This window comes from Phaseolus vulgaris, chromosome 8 (genome assembly GCF_000499845.2).
Source record: "Phaseolus vulgaris cultivar G19833 chromosome 8, P. vulgaris v2.0, whole genome shotgun sequence".
NCBI lineage: Eukaryota > Viridiplantae > Streptophyta > Magnoliopsida > Fabales > Fabaceae > Phaseolus > Phaseolus vulgaris.
Window position 1 is genome coordinate 54237947 of NC_023752.2, and position 20250 is coordinate 54258196.

Genomic DNA, 20250 nt, shown 5'->3' on the forward strand with positions numbered 1-20250 from the left:
AACAATAATCGTAATATGACAACAAAATTTGTTTATTGTAATGGTTATATGTTTAGGGTTTAGTCATGAAACTTTTCTCCAAATGTAATTGCCCTAATTAAATAATTGTGACATAAATGTATAAAGGTAAATGACAACACTTAAAAAGCTATAGTCCTAAAAGTGTTAACATTATATTTTAAAAAATAATTTTTAAAATCGTTTCTTATTGTATAACCTACATAGTTGTCTAAAATCATGATTTTTGGTAGTGTTAATTATTTAACTTGAGAAATTTGCAAACAATAAGCCTTTAAATTATTTGTTTTTATTTCTAAAAGAATAAATTAACACGGTTTCTTTTTTATAATCATGTTCTTAATATAAAAACAAGTGCAAAATAGTATTTTAAGTTTATTAGTTAGATCAAGTTACATTATTTTTACAATCCAATATTGATAGAGTAATGTAAAAAGTGATTAATTTTTATGTAGATTCAAGATGTAACATAAAACAACCGTTTTACATGGTCAAGGTGCTTAATTGATGGAATTTTTTTTTTAAAGTGTAATGATTTTCTTTGGAGAGAAAATTATTGTTTGCAATTTATTAAAAAGAAAATTATACCACAAGTAATCATTAAATTAGAATGCAAAATTTATATCCAAAGTAAATTTTATTTTCTTATATTTAAAATATATGTTTATTATTACACAAATTTTTATAAAAGAAAAACATAAACCAATTCAATAAAAAAAATCTCATTGATACAAATATATCAATAAATATAAATATAAACTATAGATCCATATATATATATGAACAGATATTCAACAAGTGAAGTATTTACTTATGCTTTTTAAAAACTCATACTAAGTATATCCACCAAAGATTAATTTATGATACAAACAAGTACTTATATTTTTTATAAGCAAACCTATGAATAATGGATCAATGTAAATTCATTATAACCCAAGTCGCTGAGTGTGTAAGTGTTTCCCCTTAGATTTCTTACCACCTGACATCTTGATTTACATGACTTCAACCATGAGTGAAACAAAAGAATCTTTATTGTAACACAAATATTTGTACTTAATACACAACTCAAAGAATGGTTTCATATATAATTCCAGATTTGTGACCTCATATATGTTCACACAACTTTTAACATTTGAAAAACCTTTTTTCATATAATATAAATCACATAAATAAAACCCAATTCAATCAAATAAACAAATCAATACTTTATTTACTTTTATATTAAACATTCACATTCAATCAATTAAAGAGAAAAAAAAAGAAATTAAAAAAAACTAGTTTGAGCAAAAATCTAGCCAAAAGAAGGTTGAATTTATGTTCTATTTTTATTTTTCACTTAAGTGAAAATATGGCCAAGGACAAGGTTTATTTTTTACTCTATTTTCACTCAAACGAAAATGGAACCAAGAGGAATTGTTGATATCATGCTTTAATTACTTATGCTTGAGTGAACATTTGTTGCTTTTTAAAATTTCACCAAAAATCAATATAATAATTTACAACTTTTAGATAACTAAAAGGCACACATAACTATAAATGACTCAAATATAACTTGCATTGTCATAAAACTTACAAATAAATCCATGATAATTATAAGAAATTAACTTATTCTCATAAAAAACAATATTCAAAAACACAATTTAAAATCTTCATAATTTAACTGGCAAAGATGTATTTAGGGTAAAAAATATCGTAATGATATTGAATTCAAAGTACTTAAACAATTCTCACTCAATTTCAAATATTTACTTATTTTCAAACAAAACATAAACCCCTACATAAAAATCAATATATTGTGATAAGCTTATCATCATATATATATATATGATAAAGTCATCTTTACTTTTAGATAATCTAATCAAGGTACTACCAAAATATAAATAGTTTCCTTTACTTCCTAAAGTTTTTTTACTCTAAAACCAAACTTCTAACTTCTCTATAACACAAGAAAGTTAAACTTGTACATAAAAGACACTACAAGAATTTAATTAACCAAGGTTTTTTTAACCTTCATTAAGTTCCAAAGGTTTATTCTAAAACCTCAATAAAATAATAGAGATTTTTTTAACCTTCGTTAAGTTCTAAAGGTTTATTCTAAAACCTCAGTAAAATGACGGAGGTCTTTTAACCATCGTTAAGTTCCAAAGATTTGTTATAAAACCTTAACAAAATAATGAAAGTTTTTTTTAGCATTCATTAAGTTTATAATATTTATTGTAAAACCTTAGAAAAATAACAATATTTTTTTTAACCTTCGTTAATTTCCAAAAGTTTATTATAAAACCTCAGCAAAATAATGGAGGTTTTTAACATTCGTTAAGTTTCAAATATTTATTGTAAAACCTCAGCAAAATAACAGAGGTTTTTTTTGTTCACCTTCGTTAAGTTTCAAAGATTTATTCTAAAAGCTTAGCAAAATAATGGAAGTTTTATAGCATTCGTTAAGTTTCAAATATTTATTGTAAAATTTGAATAAAATATTATAGATTTTTTCAAATCTTAATAAATAAATAAAATTATTTTTTAATAAATAAATATTAAAAATATATAATTTCAATATATATTATTTATTTTTAGTTTTCCTTTTTTTCGTTATTTTTCCTCTTTCTCTTTCTCTAAACTCCTAACCCTCACGGTAAATAGTATTATTTTTTAATAAATAAATATTAAAAATATATAATTTCAATATATATTATTTATTTTTAGTTTTCCTTTTTTCCGTTATTTTTCCTCTTTCTCATTCTCTAAACTCCTAACCCTCACTGTAAATAGTATGTACATAATATTGTGACATTTAATAAATAAATGTTATTGTAAATAACACTAAGTAAATATATAGTATTATTTTTTAAGTGTTATTAAATATTTTTTTCTTTTAATTAAAAAATAAATAAATTAGAAAAGAGAAAATACAATTTGTTTGTAGAGCCTTTTAGTCCACACAAAAAGTGATATCTAACTTGCAATTCAAGACTCTTGTGTTTATGTACCAAACCGAATAGTTGGAAGAGAAAGGAAACAATTGTAGTGGTTCATCTTTCCTTTGTTCTTCTTCTATGCTTTGTATACTAGTTTTCTTCAAGGATTGACTTAGCAATTACTGACGGTCGTACTTATTGAGGAAACCATTGCTCCTTTATCCACATTCTTGCTCTGTTAACCATATTACCTAAGTTGGTTATTATTCACATTCTAACTCTTCCTTAATATTTTACGTTTCTGTATTAGAATGTATTACTTTAGAATAAATTAGTTTTACTCTTTTCTCTCCATGCTTTCCACTCATTCTCTATCCATGCCTTCCACCCATTCTCTCCTTATTAACATGGTATCATGAGCCAGAATTTTTTGACTCATGTCTTCGTCTCCATCTTCTTCTTCCTCCTTTGCTGTAATTCTTTCCTCTTCTTTCACATTAACCTCTGTTTAGAAATTTACAAATCCCATAAGCCTCAAACTTTGACGTCATTAGGTTCTTGCCACTATCCGTGGCCTTAAACTCTTGAAGTTTCTTGAAGGAAATTAAGTTCCTTCTTAGTCTCTTCTCTTCTTCTTCTTCTACTTCTCAACCTTCATATGCTTTTCTTCAATATCAACAACAAAATCAACTTATCATAGCCTGAATTTTTACTTTAATGACTACACAGATTCTTACAAAAGTTGTGGGTTTAGAAACTTCAATGCATATTTGGAAGTTTCTTCAAGATCAATATGCATCTCATACTCGTGCTCAAATTCAGAAGATGAAGTTGCTGCAAAAGACTCCCAAGAATGACAAAACAGTCTCTGTTTATCTTCATGATATTATAAAGGTTGTCAACATGCTCGCTGCAATCGATGCCTTAGTGACTACTTAAGATCACATTGAGAGTATTCTTGAAGGGTGACCAGAAGAATACAATGCGTTTATTATTGTCGTCACGTCTTGAATTGATCCTTACTCTATCAATGAAATTGAATCTCTCTTACTCGCCCAAGAACAACGGTTTCAAACGTATAAGCTTTCTCACTCAAACTTGTTTCAAGCTAATGCTACATTTGTTCACTATTAGTATCATCAAACCCCAACTTTTTGTCCCTCTTTCAATCAATACTCTTGTGGTGATCATTTTCAACATGAACACTCAAGTTGATATTCTCGATCTAATGAACCACATCCCTTTCAACATCATTCTTGGAACTCCCTACTTTTGTGTCCTAGAAACCTAACCGGGTTCATTTTCAACTATGTTCCAAACCTGGTTAAAATGCGCTTCAATGTTAGCACTAGACTGGTAGGCAACCTTCTCCTACGGTCACTGCCAACACATCTCAGTTTTCTACTCTCTCTCTTGATGACGGTGAACCATCGATTCTTGGCACACCCTCAACTATCGAAGACCCTCTTTGGTATCCGGACAATGGGTCCTCTTACCATATGACACATGACCAAACTCTTTTTACTAATAACCAAGCATATTAAGGTTATGCAAATGTCAGGCTTGAGTGCAGGTATGACTATCTCTCACATTGGCTTTGCATCTTGTGTTTCTCCTATCATTAACATTGTTCTTTCCTTACAAAATCTTTTGCATGTTCCTATGATAAATAAAAATTTGTTAAGCGTTTCCTAATTTTCCCATGATAACAACTTTTTCTTTGAGTTTTACCCTGATTCTTGTTCTGTTTCAATGCACCTTTAAAAATAGTCTATATGTTTTTCCTGCTCTAAGATCATTTCCTTACTTTGCTAATTACACTTCTTTTAAGTTTGAAAAACCTGCTCTGTATTCGTGGCACAACAGACTTAGACATTGCAGTTTTCATGTAGTGAAAAACATCTTAAATCAATGTAGTATTATTTGTACTGCTAAACCTATTTTCTGTGATGCGTGTGTTTAAGAGAAAGCTCTTAAACTTCCTTTTTCGTCTTCTACAATTGTATATACTTTGCCTTTAGAATTAATATACATTAATATATAGGGTCTTACTTCTACAAATGCTACGAATGGTGGAAACTATTATATTTCGTTTTTATATGCTTATTCCAAATTCACTTGGTTGTAATTGCTACTCTATATCTCAAGTGAGTGTTGCCTTCAAAACCTTCAAAATTATTAGCTGAGAATCAAACTTGTCTTAAAATTAAAACTATTCAAACATATAATGCAAAGGAGTTTCACTATTTTAAATCTCTCATCAATGAATATGGTATGCAACACCATTTCACTTGCCTACACACACGAGCAAAATGGTGCCATTGAAAGAAAGCATCGACATATAGCTGATATGGGGTTGTCTGTGCACTCTATGTTCGCTCCCTATGAATGTTTGGGGTAACGCTTTTCTCACAGTTAGTCAAATTATCAATCTTCTTCCTTCTTTTATCATACAAGGTAAGACTCCTCATGAGCTTCTTTTTCATAAGAAACGTGATTATACTAAATTTAGATGTTTTGGTTGCGCTTGTTATCCTCTCCGTCGTTCTTATAATCTTAACAGGTTAAATTTCAGGATTCTTGTTTTATTATTTGGATATAGTCTATGTAATAAAGGTTACATCTGTCGTTCTTCTACTGGTAAAATATATATATCTCGACATGTAGTTTTAATGAAGATATTTTTTTGTATTCTTTTCGAAAATTTTGGTTTGTATCCAAATCTGATGATGTTCTTGTGTCTCCAATTGCTACTCCTATTTTAAATGTGCTCTCTCCTTCTACCCCTTCTATTCCTTCTATTACTATATATGATCATATTACTCTGCCTACCTCATCTTTACACAATCACACATCTTCACCACCACGGATTCTCCGGTTTCTTTATCTAGTCAAACATTCATCCCATGACTACTGCACTAAGTCTGTTATTTTCAAGCCAAAAGTATATACTGCATCTATAGTCTTTGTTCCCTCTGAACATGTTAATCTTAAAAATGCTCTTTAATCTTCTCAATGGAATCAAGCCATGCAGGATGATTATTGTGTTGTGATCAACAATATAACTTGGACTTTGACTCCTTTATTGCCAGGAGCAAACATTGTTGGCTGCAAATGGATTTTTAAGAACAAGTATAGTGCAAATGGAACGTTTTAGTGTCATAAGGCACGTCTTGTGGCCAAGGGGTATAGTCAAACTGAAGGGTTTGACTATTCAGTGATGTTTAATCCTGTAATCAAACATACTACCATCAGAGTGGTGCTTGCTCATGTAGTGTCTGCATAATAGAACATTCATCAAATCAATGTCAATAATGCATTTTTAAATGGTGATCTGCATGAGGATGTATACATGCAACCACCAGGTTTTATCTATGCCTATCCTCAACTAGTGTGTAAGCTTAACAAAGTTATTTACAGCCTCAAACAAGCACATCGTTCATGGTACCAAAAGCTAGGTATCACTCTTCACGTCTTGTAATTCCACAACTAGGGAATTGAAGGCAGTCAAATGGATCTTACGACATCTCAAAGGCACATTAGATCACAGTCTCATTATCAAACATAACAACAATACCACAATCCAGGGCTTCAAATTGGGCTTGTGATATAGATGAAAGAAAATCTACAACAAGCTATTATATGGATTTTGGCTCCAATGTTGTCTCACTGTCCTCTCATAAACAAAAGGCAGTCTCCAAAAGCAGCACTGAAGCGGAGTATCGTGGGATTGTTGTTGTCTTGGTTGATATTAGATGACTTTGAGCTACGTATCTCATATACAGTGCTAACAAATTTCTCCGATAACCTTGAAGTTGTTCTGCTTCCGGCTAATCCTCACTCCAAGTCCAAGCACTTTGAGATAGATATTCACTTTGTTAGTGATCACATACAACAAAAGCATGTTTCTCTGACTCATATTGCTGTTTTCAACTTGTCGATGTGTTTACAAAATCTATTTCTTGTCCGTGTTTTACTTCTATTCACAATAAACTTGTGGTTTTGGAAAAACCTATCATAAGTTTAAGTGCGATGTTAACCTTAGCTAAGTTGGTTATTATTTACGTTCTAACTTGGTCTTTATATCTGTATCAAAATGTATTAGTTTTACTCTTTTCTCTTTCCACTCATTCTCTCTCTTATCAACAGGCTCGAGGTACTCTCTTCACCTACAACTCTCGCACCACAATTTCTTTCTCTATTTCAATCCAAACGCTGCGTGACAGCATGATTATAACTGTTCATGATTATAACTATCTCCACCTCCTTCATTCTCGCCAAACTCTGAATTGCATGACTTGCAGTAATTGCCCGCAATCTAGTGGGCTAGGGGTGCGAATTTGATGCTTTTAGTTGTTGTCATTTAATTTAACATTTATTTTTGTGGATGAAAATGTAATGATTTGATCCTTTTGTTGGTGTTTTTGTATGTACTCTACAGATTGTGCTGGATTTCTTTAACACTGCCGACTCATCCATTGTTGCGTTTATTTCCTGCACTGATCCAATATGTTCTTATGCGCTTCAAAAACTGCGATAACTAATCTTTGCAGCTACACTTTGGAAATTTTCATAAACTTAGGACCCTACAAGGCCTTGTGATAGTTGATTGACTATTTATTTGCCAGCTGCTTCACGCTTTCTTGAGAAATTTGGTCAAATGATTTAGTAGCTAGCTGCATCATGTTTCCTGCAGATATTTGATCTGCTGATTCAGTTGCCAATTGCTTCATGCTTTCAGCGGAAACTTGGTCGATAGGGACCTTGCTTTGGACATTCTTTGAGGTTTCTGGCATCGACAATGCACCCTCAAATGGTAAACCGGGAAAAAGACCAGTAATCTTTGTCATTGATTCTTGGCAAATTCAAGATTTTATCATGAGATATATGAAAGGTAGAAAATAGAAGACAAAACTTAGGACAAGCTCACAAAGCATCCACTTAGGGTTGATTAAGTAGGGTGTTTTTGAGGTATCTGTTCATTCTATCAATATTGGTCCTGCTTTAAAATTTCACAAATTTTGAAAAAATTTAGATAATTTCTAATGATTTTTTCTTAAAACTATCACTTAGGACCTGGAATTTTCCCTCATTACTTGATTTCCAAATTTTAATGGCAGTAGCATTATATATTTATGCATTGTGTTGATTTATTGTTTGTATTTATCTGAATTTATTGTTGTTATTGGGAACACTATCTAGAAAAAAAATATTAGTATAGTCAAAACCCACGCTAAATGTAATAAAATATTAACTTTCACTTTGTGTCCCTATTCCCGACACACTACCATTCTGCAACTTATTTATTTTTTCATTACATCTACTTTGTATTCTCATTGTAAACGATAACTTATTATTATTATTTTAATAATTTTTAATATAAACAACAATTATTTAAGTTACCGTAAACCATGCTTATTAAATTGTGAATATTTTAAAACATATTTAATTAATCCATTGATAAAATTAAAAAAAATAAAAAGATAAAATAGTATGCTTTTGAATTCTAAATGTACAATACATTTTACGTTATTTTGTTCCCAAATTTAAATCATAAGCTTTCACTGATTTATAAATCACAATTTAAACCAGACATTCATTCTAAAATTGAAATAGACAATTTCATCGCATTTCTAGTTTTTTCATTCTTGATTTTTATAGAAAAGTTTGGATAGCAATTAAAGAAGGTTGGGTCATCATCTAAATATACTTTCTAATATTGCAATTACGTAATCATTAAATTTTTTGAGTCTCATATCTCTTAACATTATTAATATTGGACATTTTGTTACTATTCTATAGTTGGGTTTTGCAGCTTGAATAAGTCCTAAATGAATAAAATTATATCCATCCATTCAAGTCCTAAATGAATAAAATTATATCCATCCTTTATATGTTGATCTAAAAGAGTTTGTTCTAAAATATTTAAAATCTTATTATTTTTTTTTCGTGGGTAGCTATTTTCGACTATATGTATTTTATCTTGATTTGCGGATAAAAATTTATGTTGTTTATATACTTCACATTTTTTAACTATCGATATTGACCAATTATGTAATCAATTTTCTATTTCTGTTATTTTGAATTCTTTTTTATTTTATTTTCTTGATTAGAAGATGAAGCTTCTTGTTGTCGAGTTCTTATTACAATCTGTTTATCTTTATTTTTTAACCCTAAATCACCTAAAGATTTAAGAAAATTTGGTATTTTACTTCTTTCTCTAGTCTCCATAATACGGGACCACCCATGACCAACGAATTTACTACCTTGCTGTGTTTTACTACCAGGATCAAGGCCAACCAGATATACCCTAAAACTTTAGAAAGAATGAAGAATAACAAAATGTTTATGTCCTCAAGATTTTTAAACACTTTTTTTTATAACTATAACTATCTGGGTGTTACTTCCTCCAAAGAAAACTAAATATAAATTTTTTTTAAACTCTTATGCCTCTCATACAAAATACAATTCACAATTCATATGAAAGAGATCATAATAAAGAAATAATAGAAGAAATAAACATGAAACATGAAATTGAAGAAATTAACTTAATAAATGAATAAGAGACATTATGTAAATAATTGTAAAATGCGGGAAGGATATTTAATAATATTAATAATCTTTAAAACTATTAATAATCTTTAATAATATTTATTAGTGTTAATAATATTAATAATAATTAATGATATTTAATAATGTTTAATATTTTTAAACAATATTTAATAATATTTAATAATAATTAATAATATTTAATAATAATTAATAATAATAATAATAATAATTAATAATATTAATAATATTCAATAACATATAATAATATTAATAATATTCAATAACATCTAATAATATTTAATAATATTTAAAAATATTCATAATATTAAAAAATATTCATAATATTTAAAAATATTCATAATATTAAAAAATATTCATAATATTAAAAAATATTCATAATATTAAAAAATATTCATAATATTAAAAAATATTCATAATATTTAAAAATATTAATAATATTTAAAAATATTAATAATATTAATAATATTTAAAAATATTAATAATATTAATAATATTTAAAAATATTAATAATATTTAATAATATTAATGATGTTTAAAAATATTTAAAAATATTAATGAATATTTAAAAATATTAATGATATTTAAAAGTATTAATGATATTTAAAAATATTAATGATATTTAAAAGTATTAATGATATTTAAAAATATTAATGATATTTAAAAGTATTAATGATATTTAAAAATATTAATGATATTTAAAAATATTAATGATATTTAAAAGTATTAATGATATTTAAAAGTATTAATGATATTTAAAAGTATTAATGATATTTAAAAGTATTAATGATATTTAAAAGTATTAATGATATTTAAAAATATTAATGATATTTAAAAGTATTAATGATATTTAAAAATATTAATGATATTTAAAAATATTAATGATATTTAAAAATATTAATGATATTTAAAAATATTAATGATATTTAAAAATATTAATGATATTTAAAAATATTAATGATATTTAAAAATATTAATGATATTTAAAAATATTAATGATATTTAAAAATATTAATGATATTTAAAAATATTAATGATATTTAAAAATATTAATAAATATGAATAATATTTAAAATATGAATAATATTAAAAAATATGAATAATATTAAAAAATATTAATAATATTAAATAATATTAATAATATTTAAAATATTAATAATATTAAATAATATTAATAATATTAAATAATATTAATAATATTTAATAATATTAAATAATATTAATAATATTTAATAATATTAATAATATTAAAAAAATTAATAATATTAATAATATTTAATAATATTAATAATATTTAATAATATTAAAAATACTTAATAATATTTAATAATATTAAAAATATTTAAGAATATTTATATGTATTGACATAATCGGTGAGGTTTATCTGTTTTAATGAGAAAAACTAATAAAATGAATTACATTAAATTATTTTAAAAAGTTTAAAATATATTAAATTTTAAAAAATTTGAAATTAAATTGACTTTGATCCTTAGTATAAAAACCATAACTAAAATAATTTAACATATTAAAGTAATAATAAATTTAATTTATCAAATTAAAAACATTAATTAATGAATTTAAAATTATCTACATAATTAAATGTATTTTTAGAATAATATATATTAGAATAAAAACAATTTTTTCTTAAAAACAATCTATAACCAGTACACCCTATTTTTGTGTGACCACAATCTACTTAGTTTGTTTTAGTATTTAGTGATTGTTTAATAATATAGTAATTAAAAATATATATTTAACTATTATATTTCTTTAGAGTAGACATCTAATTAAGAAATATATAATAAAATGCTTGTGACATTAATTATTTTTTTTATTTTCAGTTTTCCTCACATTAAATATATATATATATATATATAATTATTAAATTATATAGTATGATTTTCTAAAAGTTTTGAATATGTCTGAATACTATAATCGCTTATTCGTTTTTAACTAAACACAAACGATTCATCTTAATTAAATGTAAAAATAAACTCTAAGAAAAAAAGATGAATGGAGGATACCAACTAACACATGAAAAACTATTAATTAATTATTAGTTTTAATATAACTCTTTCTTTCACGCAAGCTAAACAAACAATCTTATTTTCAGCAAAAAATAAGACAACTGTGAAGTATAATCCACCATTTCTAATGTCTCATCTCCTCCTCAGGGCTAGTTTTTTATAAACTGAAAAGGAAGAGGAGAAAAGAAAGAAAAAACAATGCCAGAAAAGTAAATGAAGAAGGAGTAGTATTAACATGAAAAATACATATATAAAAAAGAAAGAAATATCACCTATCACAATCCAAGGTCTTAGAGAGATTACAAAGTTTAGGAAGACTTTTGGTCCTGACAAGATCTAGGTTAGGAATTTGAGAGCCTTCTTCCTTAAGGCACTTACATACAAAAAGTCATTCTTCTTTTGTAGGTGATAAAACTATCACTTCATTCAACCCTTGGTAGCAAGAAATTGAAGGGGCAATAGTTTTATCGGTGACAAAATCTAAGCATGACTTCACTAAGAATTTTTTCTACTCACAAGTCAGGGGCTTTGGTGACCCTATGGCTGAAACTGTGACGACTATAACACAGCTACCAAACACAAAAATGGTACAAACACACTCTTCATTCTTTTTCTTTTTTTATCAGCCAAGAATAAAGTAGATTAAAGAGGGACACTTTAGGGGTGTCCCAACCCTTATACAAAACCACCAAACATCTAGCCTAAAGAGCATGAAACCAAAAATAGATCAGCTGCGTGGGAAGCCCCTACAAGCAACTAACAAAGCCTAAGAGACTAGACGTATCAAAGATAAACCAGGTGCAATACCATACTCCAAAAGAGGAACCCAAGCACACTTTCTCATCACAACAGCTTAAAAACACCCCTTACAAACATTATGTTTATATTCACTGTTATGAGCACGAACCTAACATCCCACTTACCCTTGTTTGTTCCAACAGAATGTGCTCACCAAGTGCTCACCAGAATTACCCTTAGCTAAAACCAGAAATTTGTCAAACCAGTAGTTGTTTACAGTTCTTCAGAGACATCATCAAAACTATGCATCTTGGCTTTTCTAACACCAGTAGAGCTTCGTTATCCTCCATCTAGCCCACCAAACTTGCTGGAATTTTGCAATATAGAGCTCCACTCTCCTACGGGGTAGCATCTGTGGTCCACCACAATTATCGGACATAACAACTTCAAAACAAAGCACCTGCACACCACGAAATCTCCACCTCTGCTTCACCTCTGCTACTTTATAAAGCTTCATACATTCCTGCTACACTTTCTCTATCCTACTTCTATGCAGGCCTATGAAAGGAGGCAGTTTCACCCTGCCTAGCTCTTCCCTGCATTGAACCATCAGCCCATATGCTATTGCAACTCCATAGGACCACCCATCAGCCAACTCCCATTTAACAATATATTCCTTCAGCATAGCACGAAGAGAACTTGACCACCTACACCCTCTATATCAGCAGTTTTGCAAGCATAGGCCAAGATTGAGAATCCAATTCGAGAAGGCATAACCAAAGGGAGAGGCCCCATGTTTCAACCTTAACCACGCTAATAATTGAGCTGAGTGGAAGATTTCATCAGTATCGGCTACCCCTTGCTTAAAAATAGCCAAGTTTCTTTGATCCCATATACACGGACTATAGCGACCAGATTCCCTTCCAAACCTGGTTTTGTTTAGCTGTGAAGTGAGTTAAGTGAAAGCTCTCAAAGTGGACTATAATGTTCTTATGCTGGACAGGCAAGATGCCTATCCATCTAAGACATAGAAACCAGACACGCTGAGTATAAACACATTTCGTAAAAAGATGTTACGATGATTCTTTTGTTGCTTTACATAACGCACAAAGAGAAGAGGTGACAACCAAACCTCTCCGAATGAGATTATCGAAAGTTGGAAGTCTTCCAAGTAGGATCCTCCATGCAGTAAACATGGCTTTGGGCATCGCTTTAGCTTCCCATAGAAGAGAAAAAAACATCATTCGAGATGCCATTATATTGATTACACATATTCAGATAAGCAGATTTCATAGAAAAAAACACCATTACGATCCCCATGCCATACTAAAGCATCCTTGGTTTCCTTACACAAATTCTTCCTTGTAATGAGATTAAGCAGTTCTCCCTCCATAGTGCTTTCCCAGCTGAATCTAGGCCTTATCCACCTTAACCGCTAGTTCCAACCTAAAGCCTCCCAAGAACCTACCTCAACCACCGTCTTTCCTTGATCCAAAGAAAAGGAAAAAGGCCTGGGAAACAAGGTTTAAAGCTTTTTGTTCTCCACTCAGGCATCTTCCCTGAATTTGACTTTATCCCCGGAATCGACTTTCCAAGCAACATATTTTTGAAACCATCCCTCACCTTTTCCCTCCTTGCATGCCTTGGATAAATCTCCTGACTTCTTACTGCACCAGAACAATACTTGGATACTAAAATCTCTTTCCATTTCCCCTTTTCCTCACCCAACAACCTCCATTTCCACTTTGCCAACAAGGCGCAATTGAACATTCTAATATCCTTGACCCCCAGACCCCCTTCCTCCTTTGGTTTACACACGTTTTCCCATCTAACCCAAGATACATGTTTGTGATCATCACCCCCATGCCCATAGGAACCTCCTCTGAATGCTAGAGATTTTGTGACCAACTGAAATCGATGTTTTAAAGAAAGATAGATAAAACAGGGGTATGAAAGTTAAAACCGACTTAATCATACATACTCTACCTGCTAGGGATAGGCATTTCCCCTTCCAAGCACAAAGTCTAGTTTTAACTTTGTCCACGACTGGTTCCCATAATTGCATCTTGTGGGTTGCCACCAACTTGCAACCCCGGGTATTTAAAAGGAATCTGCATAACGCCACAATTAAGAGTTCTTGCATATATCTCTAAAGAATGCCTTTCTACCTTGATACCTGTCAGCTTTGACTTATGAAAGTTAACTTTGAGGCCTAAAGCCAGCTCAAAAACCCTGAGAATTGCTTTAATTGTGAAGATATTGGAGAAGGAGTCTTCACACATAAATAGGGTGTCATCGGCAAACTGTAACATACAACATTCAATCTCAGGTCTCCCCACCTTCACGCCTCTTAACATGTTCTCCTTTAGAGCATTGCATACTAGACCATTCAGACCTTCGACAACAATAAGGAATAGAAACAAAGCCAAAGGATCGCCTTGCCGCAAACCCTTGGATGGTCTAAACTCCTTTGTTGGACTACCATTAACCAAAACAAACACGGTTGCCGACTCCAAACAGCCTTTCACCCACTTGATCCACTTACTATGAAACTCCATCCTATGCAACATATCCAACAAAAAACTCCACCTAACCGAGTCATACGCCTTCTCAAAGTCCACCTTCAGACATACACCACTCCTACGACTTCTCCGTACCTCCTCAATCACCTCATTGGCCATCACTACACTTTCCAACATACCCCTTTCTTTCAGAAAAGCTAACTGATTTTCATCAATAACCAGAGGTAAAACATCCTTGATACGACACGACATCGCTTTAGTAATGATCTTATACAGGGCTCCCACGAGAGAGATACGTCTGAACTGATCAATCATAACAGAATCCTTCACTTTAGGAACAAGAGCAATATGAACGCATTGCAACCCTTCGGAAAGCTCCTTGATTCTTGAAAAGAGAGTACAACTTCCATAATGTCTTTCTTTAAGATCTTCTAGTTGCTCTTTATAAAGTTAAAATTGAAGCCATCAGGACCAGAACTCTTAGATCCCTCACACAGCCATACTGCCTCCCTTACTTCCACCTCCGAAAACACTTCAACCACACTCAAGCTAACCACCTCGGGAAGAGATTTAAAGTTCATGGCTCCAAGCCTAATACCAAGGTCAGGAGTGGCCATGAACCTTTGCTCAAACACTCGTTTTGCTTCCCTGCGGACAACTTCTGGTTCTTCACATCACTGGTTATCTAATTCGACGCCTTTAACTTCATTCCTAAGTCTTCTCCATCTGATAAGAGAGTGATAAAATTTGGAGTTAGAGTCCCCATGCTTAAACCAGTTTGATCTGGCGTTTTGCCTGTATAGGGATTCCAACTTTTTCTCTAACAAACCTTGTTGACTGAAAAACTCCATTCTTCTTAATTTTTCGTCCTCCAGCAAATCATAGTTAGTATCCTTGACGTCTAGCTTCTCAATCTCCTTCATAATCATCCGCTTGTTCTCCTCAAGATTCCCAAAGACATACTTATTCCACTCTTTAAGGTCACCCTTCAAGAGTTTGAGTTTGTCTTTGACTTTGGAAATGCCATTTCCTTGCACCTCATATGAGTTCCATTTACCCTTCACCAATTCCTTGAAGTCAGGTTCCAAGAGCCAAACATCTATTGATTTGAAAGGTTTTGGACCCCAATCTTTAACCCATGATTTCACCACAATAGAACAATGGTCTGAGACCTCCCTCGGTTGTACATATTGTTTGCTCATTGGCCAGACTTGGAGCCACTCTTCGGATACCGGGATTCTGTATAGTCTACTTTTTGTTAAAATATTTGGCCTTAAACAAGAAGGGGGTGAATTGTTTATAAGAGATTTTCTCAAACTTTGAAGGTATAATGAAATTCAATACTGAATTACATTTTAAAGAATCAAGGAAACAAATGCCCAAAACTGTTTTAAGAGGATATCAGAAAGACAATCGGTTGTTTTGTCAAAACAATCAGTTGTTTTTATCAGCAGTTAATAAAAACAACTTAAAACAAATATATGTGAGATCAGGGAAAGAGATAATCACACAAACAGATTTATACTAGTTCACTCTTACACCAAGAGCTACATCCAACGATTCCAAACTTTCCAAGAAGAGTTTTTGTAAATCATTTCCAAACTTTCAAAATCTGTTTTTGAATGGTTCAACTCTTCTTCCAAAGTCTTGACTCTATTTTCCAACGAGTTGTTTAAAACTTTCAACCGGTTATTTAAAAGGGCCAACCTATTAGCTTCCTTATGAGTTTCATTAAAGGCTTGAAGAAGTTGACTATAATTTTCAACATTTAAAGAAGTACAAGAACTTACACTACTTGCATCATCTTCTTCTTTGGCCATCAAACACAGATTGGCTTCTTTTTTATTTTGCTTTCTTTTCCTTCTTACTTGACTTAATCCAAATTCTTCTTTTGTCATAAGACAAACCTCCTTTCTGGATTCTGAAGAGAAAGATTCAGTAGAAGATTCTTCTTTGTCCATCAAGGCACTCCTTGGATTCTTGTGATACACTTCAAGGGTATTCCACATTTCTTTGGCAGAACTACATTCTGAAACCTTGAGCAATTCATTAGAATCAAGTGCAGATACAATGATGTTCATAGCTACACAATAAAGATGTTCTCTTTCAGAAGAAACATTTCCAGATATAGGCATGAGATAGCTATTTGTAATAACATTCCAGATTTTTCTATCTATAGATTCAACAAAGAATTTCATTCTAACCTTCAACAAAGGGTGACCTGTTAATTGAGGCACCCTCCCCAAAAGGTAGTTTTTCAGCCATAGAAAAAAGATTTAGGCTCGAAAACTTGAGTAACTACAAGAACTTAGCTCTTGATGCTAATTGTTAGAGTATTTGGCCTTAAACAAGAGGGGGTGAACTGTTTATAAGATATTTTCACAAACTTTGAAGGTATAATGAAATTCAATGCTGAATTACAGATAAAAGAATCAAGGAAACAAATACCCAAAACTGTTTTAAGAGGATATCAGAAAAACAATTGGTTGTTTTGTAGAAACAATCAGTTGTTTTTATCACCAGTTAATAAAAACAACTTAAAACAGATATATGTGAGATCAAGGAAAGAGAGAATCACACAAACAGATTTATACTGGTTCACTCTTACACCAAGAGCTACATCCAGTCCCCAGAAACCACTGGGTAATCCACTATGCAATCAAAACCAGATTACAAACATCACACACCAAATTAGTGACCTTAAACCCCTCAAGAAACACACTACCTTTGGCAAACCACACCAAGAGTGTTGATCTTGAACACCTCAAGAACACATAACACTCATTGGCAACACAAATACAAAAATACAGTAATCAAGGAAGAAAGGAATAGAATACACCTGGGTATTACTAAACTTAAAGTTCAAAGTTACAACCCAATCCTATTCCATACACTTAAGAATGATCCAAAGCTCTTTCAAATCTTGGAAAAATTGTTTTGATAAACTCTTTCTCTTACTTCAAGATTAGGAGCGTAAAATCACCTTTATATAGACCAACCAAGTGGTCAAAAGCATTTAATAAAGGAGTCAAATTAGTTAGGATCATTTAAAACATATTAAAACCACTTAACAGAATTCTGTTAAGGTTTACAGGATTGTTTTGTCAAAACAATCGGTTGAATTGACTTGACAGCAAAGTCAAGCTTTTCAAAACTCTTTTCAAAAACTGCGAAGGTAAAACAACCTGTTGTTTCAAAAAACAACCTGTTGAAATTTTAACAGCATTTTAGAAAACTCATCTTTTCAAAAGGTTAAAGATTCAAATGAACTTGGATCATCTTAAGGAGTGAATTAACTAATTCAAAACAACTAGACAACACACACACACACCTAGCAACAAGGTCTTCAAGCTTTCCTATTTGATTTGGAGACATCAAAGCATATTGTTCAACACTTTTTGCAGACCCATCTAATTTGTACCAAGTTTACTCCTTGCCTACAATAGGTAAATCCACCATCGAATTCTTTTCAATGAACTCATTGAAGCCTCTGATCTCCTTCTTTTGGCTAGCATTTCCTCTAACGCCTTTCCTTTCTTCTACACACCTAACAACATTAAAATCACCACAACAACACCATACCTTGTTTTGGTAAGAACTTGTAATAGTTGACAAAGCATCCCACAAAGCAACCTTATCACATAAGAAGCAAGCAGCATAAACATTAATGATGACACATAAACAATTCGATTTAACATTGTGACCCACAACATCTATGAATCATCTTCCTGTAACGTGAGAGATGTATAAGAACGCTTCTTTATGCCACATAGATAACGTACTCCCTGTCCTGTTTACGCCTTCATTAAGCACCCATCCTACGTTATTATCGCCCCAAAGAGCAAAGCACCTACTATTTGAGAACTCCGTAATTTTGGTTTCTTGCAAACATACAAACTTTGCAAACTCCTTAGTGATAATGTGCTTAAGGTATTTGCCTTTAACACCCCCTCCCCCCCAACCCTCTGATGTTTAAGTTGACAATAATCATTAGGCACCACTTCTAGTCCCCTCCTTAAACTTGCTCAACACTTGTCTGTCCCTATCCTTCAAACTCATCATTTCTTTAATCAGCATCCCTACATCCTCTGAGCAGGTCGTCCCCAGCCGTTTTCCTAGGTCCCAAATCCTGGAAGATTCAGTTTGAACAACTTCTCTTCTAAGACGATTATTGCACTCAACAATCTCAGAATCAGAAGTGGCATAACATTTTGAACTTAGCCTGGTCGCGTAGCTATTCCCATAGCGAAGAGATCTCAAACCCCCCTTAGAGCGCCATTGTCGTTGTACTGTGCGGGCACCCTACTCCTAAAGCGATCGGAGGTGACGATATCTTTCTGGTGTTTCACAAACGTCCTCCACTATGACTCTTTTCTTTCCGCTAACACAGTCTACCTGCTCCTTCCCTACATTTCCCCCACTACCTTCCACCGAATTGAAGCTCCGATGACTGTTTAGGTCTATTTGGTGACCCTCTAAACAATGTGGCGAGCTAGCATCAACTTTAGAACCATCAGTCAGAGGTTGCGCCACCCTCACGTTTTCCAGCAACGACGATAACCTGAGTTCAACCGCCGCGCCGTAGACTCCTCCCACTGCCCCTGATACGCGTATGCACCCATTACTCAATTGGGTCTGAGAACAACTTTCATTGAGTTGGGCCTCAATGTATTTGGGCCTGGGCCTAGAAGAACTAAAAGTCTTCACTACTTCTACTAAGTTTACAAAGAATTATGGATAGCATCACAAGCATCGCTGACATGTTGAGTAACAGACGCAGTTGTTCTCTCTGCTGATACACCCAACATTAAAATACCCTTCTAGTGAAAGGGGGTTCTCTTTTTTCCTGATAGATCTCATAACCTTCTAAACATTCCCTTTCTGGTGCCTTTTTTCTTTGGTTCGTTGACCATCCCCTCTCTTCCCCAACGGACTTCTCCGGTCGCCAACAACTTCATCCGTCGTTCCCACCCTTCTCATTACTTAGATTTACAGAAAAGATTGAATCTTCAACGAAGGATTCTATAGTTTATACACTGTCAGAGGAGCCATCATGATTACACGCACTTACATCTAGAATCTTCTTCGCCATAGTTAGCTACCTCCTCAACAATGGTAATATTGTAGATACTCTCATTAATCCGATAGTCCTTGGATAGCTCTGCCTTAGAAGACTTTAACAAACGCACCTGACAACGAGCATACTTTAGGAGGTCCCAGGATAGAGTAGCTTCGTCAATATCCACTAGCGTTGCTACTTCCCCCACGACTTTGGACAAAAACTCCTTACTCCAAAGATGAAAGGGTATCCCAAAACATCTAACCCATACTTGTTTATAACTTGCTACAACAATCTCAGACCATGGTTTGATATCTTCAAAGATGTAGTCAAACCACTCGTTATTAAGCTTAACGAAGTCTTCCATTCTTCCCTCTGCCTTAGGTGTCAATAGAACG